Here is an 8,405-nt window from a genome sequence, read left to right as displayed (position 1 = left end):
TATTACTTTCGCTTGGAGGATGCATGATATATCAAATGGACATGGACATAATAAACTTTGCTCACACCAAGCACGAGGATACAATCTGTTGTGTCTATTTCTAGTCAAATGGCTGAATAAAGCCCTGAAAAACGAATAATAAAACGTATATTTGTGATATAGTTGCAGTAATGAGTAAATATATAGTTGATATTAAAAGGCAGATTTATCCAGCTCATTTCAACACAAGGCAATTCAAAGTGATTTAAGACATAAGTGCAAAAGTATAAACATTATACAATTTAATTTAAATACATTAAAATGCATTACAAATCCAGGAGAAATCTAATAAAACACGCAGATATATTCAAAATAAACACCTGGAATCTCTCGCTGTTAAGTATTGTTTGGAGCGATCTAACTGAACGCTGGACAAGATCTTTGGGAAGAATGCTGGATTTGAGATTGTCAGTTTATAAAAATAATTCTCTGTGTTTTCTATAGTCATTGTAATATGTCATGCTTTGAGATTGGTTGTCCTTTGCCTCATTTCACTTTTGCATTTGTACTGGACCAGTCTTGTATTAATAACCTCAATGTTTTGTTGTTTTGTGTACCTTTATTGAAAAAATCACATAAAGTAAACATTTGAAAAAAACAACAAAAAATGGATTTGAACAAAAATGATCCAGATTTAACAGATTCATTTTTTACGTCTACAATCCGTTTCTTAAATGGAGAATACATATAGTAGTTTAAGGTGGTAAAAGTACTCAGATCTTGTACTTGAGTAAAGTAGAAGTACTCAGATCTTGTACTTGAGTAAAAGTAGAAGTACTCAGATCTTGTACTTGAGTAAAAGTAGCAAGTACTCAGATCTTGTACTTGAGTAAAAGTAGAAGTACTCAGGTCTTGTACTTGAGTAAAAGTAGAAGTACTCAGATCTTGTATCTTGATCTTCATTTAAAAGACTTGTTTAAGATCTAACAATATTTGTACTAATCTGTTGATACTTAAGGGCAGAAAACAGTAATCTGACTGAAGTCTTCTACCTCTCCTCTTTACATCAGACGGATATTCTCGCAGTATCACCAGACCTAAAGTGGAGGAGGACATTATTCCACGACGGTGTTGTTAGTGACTTCCTCCAGAGCGTCTCCATCACTTTAATAACATCTAAATGGGTCACGTCAGGACCTCACAGACTGCATCCTGTGCAGTAAAGAGTCAGGACCTCACAGACTGCAGCCTGTGCAGTAAAGAGTCAGGACCCTCACAGACTGCAGCCTGTGCAGTCAGGACCTCACAGACTGCAAGCCTGTGCAGTCAGGACCTCACAGACTGCAGCCTGTGAAGTAAAGAGTCAGGACCTCACAGACTGCCAGCCTGTGCAGTCAAGACCTCACAGACTGCAGCCTGTGCAGTCAGGACCTTACAGACTGCAGCCTGTGCAGTCAGGACCTCCACAGACTGCAGCCTGTGCAGTCAGGACCTCACAGACTGCAGCCTGTGCAGTAAGAGTCAGGACCTTACAGACTGCAGCCTGTGCAGTAAAGAGTCAGGACCTTACAGACTGCAGCCTGTGCAGTAAAAGCCGCGTTCACACCAAGTACTTTGCCGTATTTAGTGCCGGCACTCAGTGCCCCGGCACTTATGATTTTGTGGGTTCAGTGCCCTCGGCATTATGCCCCCAGGGCATTAGTACAGATCGCGTTCACACGGAAGTACTTTTCCCTGAGGGAAGATTACGCAAATGAGCCGCTGACGTCACTTCTTCTTCTTCGCTTTGGGTTTACTGGCAGGCCGCAAACACTTCACGGCGTATACTGCCACCCGGAGTCCCCGGCCGGAAGTCCCCGGAGTTGGGGAAGGGCTTCAGTAGAAGCTGCTGGGACTCCCAGCAGCTTCTTACTGAAGCCTTCAGAGTAAGTAAATCGCCAGAAACCGCCGACACCTCCTCATCTCCCCGCTCCCATGTTTTCTTTTGTGTTGCCCATAAGTAGTCTCTCTGCGTTTGTGCGCTGGGCGAATGCTAATGCTAATTAATGCTAATGCGAGGATAATACAATGGCGGCTCTACAAAACATTTCAGAGTTGTACGGGGCGTGGTTTGCAATTCGCCCAGCCAATCAGAACTGGGGCACTTTTTCCCCCCAGGAAAGTACCATCCTCTCAGCAGGCACTAAAAATGGGGGTTAAAAGTTCCAGAGATGAAGTGCTCTTTTTGGTGGTGAACGCGACATAAGGCGGTTACTAACGGAACTAAACGCGAAAAGTACGGTGAAAGTACTCCGGTGTGAACGCGGCTAAAGAGTCAGGACCTTACAGACTGCAGCTGTGCAGTAAAGAGTCAGGACCTTACAGACTGCAGCCTGTGCAGTAAAGAGTCTTTTCACCGCCTGTAAAATACCCAATAAAAAGGCCCTGCAGTTTAAATAGAAGCTCACACAAAGAGAAACGCAGGATACATATCAGATGTTAATTTATCTCTTCTATTCTAAGCAGGAAGTTTTGACTGATTTACAGTCTCATGAAATAAGTTGGACACAGCTATGACTCGTTTGTGCATAAAACCTTGAACATTTGTGAGTTTAAGTATAAAAAAACCCCAAAGAAAGCCTTAAAGGTCCCATGTCATGCTTTTCCAGTTATTACCCGTCCCCTTGTGTGTTATGTAGCTTCTGCATGTAAACGGTCTGCAGAGTCACAAACCCTCAAAGTACACCCTGTAGCGAGTAAAACTCTAACACAGAAAAGACCTGTCCGTGCTGCCCCAGAACGCCTCGTTGGACATTTCTCTTTTTCCATTTGTTTCTTCCGGGAACCAAGTGACGTCATGCGGTTCCCGGAACCAAAATGGACCAATCCGCGGAGCTCCTCACACACCAGGACCTTTAGTACATTTTCAACTAACAGGGAGCCCCATTGACTTGCATAGAGCTCCCTGGTTGGTAATAGACGAGTTGGGATGGTGGAGAAATGCTCTCCGCAGACCCATTCTCACAGCGTTATAAACCTTTTTCTTACTCAATATCAAGCCACACTTATTGTTTTTACTTCGGCTGTGAGTGTGTGTGTGCTCAGGATGAGTTTCGCGCTGTCTCGCTGTATCGCCGACCCGGAAACCACACCAGTAAGCCAGCTCACTGAGCAGCGAGCCTCGCAACGTCCCGACCAATCAGGGCACACTGGGCTCATAGGGAGGGGGGGGGGCAGGAGCTCCAACAAGCCGTTTAGGACAGAGAGTGAATACACATACTATACAGAGATGCTGTATGAGAAACCAATGTGAGTTTGGAACATTGAACAATGTCAATCTATTCTAGTAGACCTCAACAATGGAACTATGATCAGTAGAAATGGCCGTGACATGGGACCTTTAAACATTATTGAAAGCACACATTAAAAGTGCTTTAATTAGGATATTTTGAGCAAAGATAGAAGTTATTTTTATATTATGACACACATTTTTCTGTTAGATAGAGGAATAGTTTGCCTCTACTGTAAAGGACAAATACATGGATTGTTGCAAACACCACGAAGTCGTGTATTTCTGTTAATACTGTTTGGAGGGATGCACAAATAAGAATTTATAAAATAACATTTAAATACAATTTAAAGCATTAAAAAACCTAAATCAATCAAATATAACAAGCAGATATATAATAATAATAATAATAATGATACATGGGATTTGTATAGCTCTTTTCCTAATGCTCAAAGAGGCTTTACATAAAATCTATATATATAAGTCCTGTTTAAATAAAGGAATACACGTGATGGTGTAGTGTAAGATATTCATATTTGGCTGATTTAATAAAAGGCAGAGGCAAAATCAACACCAGACAAATAATAAAAACCTCGAATGAGCCCGTCCTAAATTAGACTTTTTCCTGGAAAACGTCTCTGGCTCTGAACGCCTCGTCTGGCTGCCGGTTCGATAAGCGCCAGGACCCCTTCAGGGACTTCAGGGACTTCAGGGACTTCAGGGCTAATTGCTGGACAGACGGCGTTTTTGGCCGATGATGGATCTGTCCATTTCTGTGATGAGTCTCCGAAAAACAAACTGTGAGCAATAATAAAAAGCAGGAGGTGTGCGTGCGTGTGTGTGTGTGTGTGGTGTGTGTGTGTGTGTGTGTGTGTGTGTGCAGTGCGTGCGTGTGTGTGTGTGAGGTGTGTGTGTGTGGTGTGTGTGTGCGTGTGTGTGTGTGTGTGTGGTGTGTGTGGTGTGTGGTGTGTGCGTGTGTGTGTGTGTGTGTGTGAGTGTGTGTGTGTGCTGTGTGTGTGTGTATGTATGTGTGAGTGTGTGTGTGTGCGTGTGTGTGTGTGTGTGTGTGTGTGTGTGTGTGTGTGTGTGTGTGTGTGTGTATGTGTGGTGTGTGTTGTGTGTGTGTGTGTGTGTGTGTGTGTGTATGTATGTGTGCGTGTGTGTGTGTGCGTGTGTGTGTGTGTGTGTGTGTGTGTGTGTGTGTGTGTGTGTGTGGTGTGTGTGTGTGTGTGTGTGTATGTGTGTGTGTGTGTATGTGTGTGGTACAAAGTTACATTGAATTATGTTGGAAGAGACTTAAAGGAAATGGGATTTGAAATAAATCCCATTTTGGCTGGACCCTGCATCACTCAGAAGAATCGTGATAATAGTAAGAAGAAAAAGTGAAGGATTTGAAGCATCACACCTCAAAAACTTCTTACAATGACAGATTATAACATATACTGATGTTCAGGTGTATATCAGTATGTAGTGTCTCTACTTTAAAGAGTCCTCTCCTGCTGATGTTCAGGTGTATATCAGTATGTAGTGTCTCTACTTTAAAGAGTCCTCTCCTGCTGATGTTCAGGTGTATATCAGTATGTAGTGTCTCTACTTTAAAGAGTCCTCTCCTGCTGATGTTCAGGTGTATATCAGTATGTAGTGTCTCTACTTTAAAGAGTCCTCTCTTGCTGATGTTCAGGTGTATATCAGTATGTAGTGTCTCTACTTTAAAGAGTCCTCTCCTGCTGATGTTCAGGTGTATATCAGTATGTAGTGTCTCTACTTTAAAGAGTCCTCTCCTGCTGATGTTCAGGTGTATATCAGTATGTAGTGTCTCTACTTTAAAGAGTCCTCTCCTGCTGATGTTCAGGTGTATATCAGTATGTAGTGTCTCTACTTTAAAGAGTCCTCTACTGGGACATGTCTCCATGCTTTAATGTTCAAAAAGCTCTTTATTCTTCTCATACTGTGCTGCAGCACCTCTTTTCACCCTCTGTCTCAAACCAGAGCCCAGTCTGATTGGTTAGCTGGCCGGCTCTGTTGTGATTGGTCAACCAGCTTAGAGATGTCCCGCCCCTTAGCCTTGTACGTACATCCTGACGGAGAATAGTGCCTCATCTTCTTTGGTTGTTTTTAACAGCTGTGTTTCAGAGGTCCTCGTTGTGACGCTCGTCTCTCTTTAATCTCGTTCATAAGTGAGATTAATGTCAGAGGAACAGCAGATCAATACCCGTGTTCCCCCGGGGAAGGAGATTAATGCGGGACCAGGAGCCGCCTGAGAGGCTGTAAGTAGAACACCCCCCCCAGAGGAGATCATTCACATCTTAACGAGCTGCTAATGAGACAGACAGTGATATAATGTGAGAGAATATGTTCCTGTGTCACATCAGCACTTTGGAAGATGAATCATTATCATCATCATCATCATCATCATCATCATCATCACAGCGTTCAGAGAGGGCAAGAGTACATCCTGTACTCAAGTAGAAGTACAGATACTCGTGTTTAAAAATACTCTGGTGAAAGTAGAAGTACTGACTAAACTTCTTTACTCAAGTCAAAGTAAAGAGGGCTTTGAAATGTACTTCAGTAAAAAGTACCCATAACTAGCAGCTGTTTTAAAGAGTACCTGACCTCCCTTTATATTAATAGAACAATAATGTCATTGTTAGCTAATGAATGTTTCCATGCTGAACAACGGCAACATGACAACGTTTTCATTGGTCCCTCTTCTTTAGAGAAGACCAGGAAATGATGGATACACGGATCGTGTTCAAATCAATAGGCACGCAATGACTCTAAATAATAATGATCACGCCACCAGACACACATTCAAACTAAAGGAACCAGCCTGTTTGGGAAATGTGAGAAGTAGAAAGTACAGGTATTTGGGTTCAACATGTGAGAAGTAGAAAGTACAGGTATTTGGGTTCAACATGTAAGAAGTAGAAAGTACAGGTATTTGGGTTCAACATGTAAGAAGTAGAAAGTACAGGTATTTGTCTTCAACATGTAAGAAATAGAAAGTACAGGTATTTGTGTTCAACATGTAAGAAGTAGAAAGTACAGGTATTTGTGTTCAACATGTAAGAAGTAGAAAGTACAGGTATTTGTGTTCAACATGTAAGAAGTAGAAAGTACAGGTATTTGTGTTCAACATGTAAGAAGTCAAAGTAAAAAGTCGTCAGAAAAACAAGTAGTGGAGTCTATCTATCTATCTATCTATCTATCTATCTATCTATCTATCTATCTATCTATCTATCTATCTATCTATCTATCTATCTATCTATCTATCTATCTATCTATCTAGAAAACTCAGAAGCAGTTTTACTAAAGCTGCTTTTAAAACCGTTTGCTTGCAGACAAAAGACCAAACACCTACAAAAAGCTGCTTTAAAAATACCTGTGTAGACTTTAGGCCGATCAATATGGAAGTTATATTCCTTGTGTTAAAAACATTTCAACACACATCCGAAATGCTCTCGACCTACATCCTGCAACTATTTTATTTTTAGATTAGATTTGAAAATATTGTGGAAAACTACTTTTTCTTTTACTGTATATATCCTATGTTTAATAATGTATTATAATAGTGTAACAGGGATGTAAAAGGGGAATATTAATGTGTAATATGGAAGTAATATTGCTGTTACTTTGGTGTACGGTAATAAGGGTGTAATACCAGAGTAATATGTGTATAATACTGGTGTAATAGGGGTGTGTTAATGTATAATATAGGTGTATTAACAGTGTATTATAGGTGTTATGTAGTAAAAAGCAATCACTGTGAATGCCCATCCAAGTGATAGTGGAAAATGACATAAAAACAAGTAGAAGTATTGCAAAAGAAAAATAAATACAGGCTATTCAGGTAAAACAGAAAGTCGTTTTAGTCACTGAGTGCGAGTAGAAATGTGCAAAACAATCACACTCATTATGCAACAGTTTCAACACCTATTTATGTCCACACATCATCGAACTATATTTACACTGTGAGTTTATTTCTGCTGCAGAAACACCTGCATAACACATTATGAAACACTTCCTGTAGAAAAGCTGCCACATGCATTTCTGAAGTGGTTCCGCTCACAGATATATGGTCCTCTGATATACCGTAAACTCTGCTTTATATTCAGTCTGTGAGTCATGAGCTTACACAACACGTCCAGAAGCTTTAATGTGTTTCTGTGGATGAAAAGAGACCCGTCCTCCTGCTCCTCTCTGCAGAAAAAACACATTGATTTCTGTCAGAGAAACAGTGGGAGGACACACCATTGTATTCTGAAACAGTTTGTCAGACGGCGTGAGTCATCCTAAAAAAATTAAATAATAAAAGACACTCCGTTTTTATTATTTTATTCCCTGCAGCGAGGCGGTGTTTATGAAGGTGATTATCAGAGATTAATAACAGCTGCCCTCTTTCTGCCTCACTGGGAAAACACAGTGGGACAATAAAGTGTCCTGATAATATATATCAAATAAGACTACTGTATAAAAGACTACTGTAAAAAAGAGCACTGTGAGACTGATTCGGACAAGGTGTTGCTACCAGAAAAAAATAGCAGTGTGTAGTGCCGAGAGATGGGAGTTGGAGGCGGTGCAATGAAGGTACGAAGTTAGCTTTAATGAGCAGCAGAAACGCACATGTTGTCGGCTCGCAGCCCGGGAAGACAAGAGAAAGCGAAAGGAAGGAGGACACGGTATATACCCCGGAGGTACAGTAAGCATTAGTGTCCGTGCGGAACAATACCCCCAACCTGTAGTTCCTTGATTGAATTATGTAACCCAGTTTATTAATAAGTGATCACGACAAGTGACAGGAAGTAACTCATCAAATCAGTTTCTGCCATGGATTGGGTGAAAAAAAGCGGTTATCACGAGCTGAAGAGATGTTAACGTTTTGTTCTATGACATAAAATACATCACTATACCCACTGGAGGATTTAAAAACAGAGGTTGATAACAAGTGTCTAAAAGAGACGACTAAACGCCATCACGCCCAACATTAGCCGCCTTTAGCTTAGCGGTGGTGACGTGAAGTCATGTGACCGTGCTGTAGTTCCTTTATAGCCCAACATTAGCCTCCTTTAGCTTAGCGTTGGAGACGTGAAGTCATGTGACCGTGCTGTAGTTCCTTTATAGCCCAACATTAGCCTCCTTTAGCTTAGCGGTGGTG

The sequence above is a fragment of the Trematomus bernacchii genome, unplaced genomic scaffold, assembly GCF_902827165.1.
Source record: "Trematomus bernacchii unplaced genomic scaffold, fTreBer1.1, whole genome shotgun sequence".
NCBI lineage: Eukaryota > Metazoa > Chordata > Actinopteri > Perciformes > Nototheniidae > Trematomus > Trematomus bernacchii.
This window is presented reverse-complemented; position numbering follows the sequence as displayed.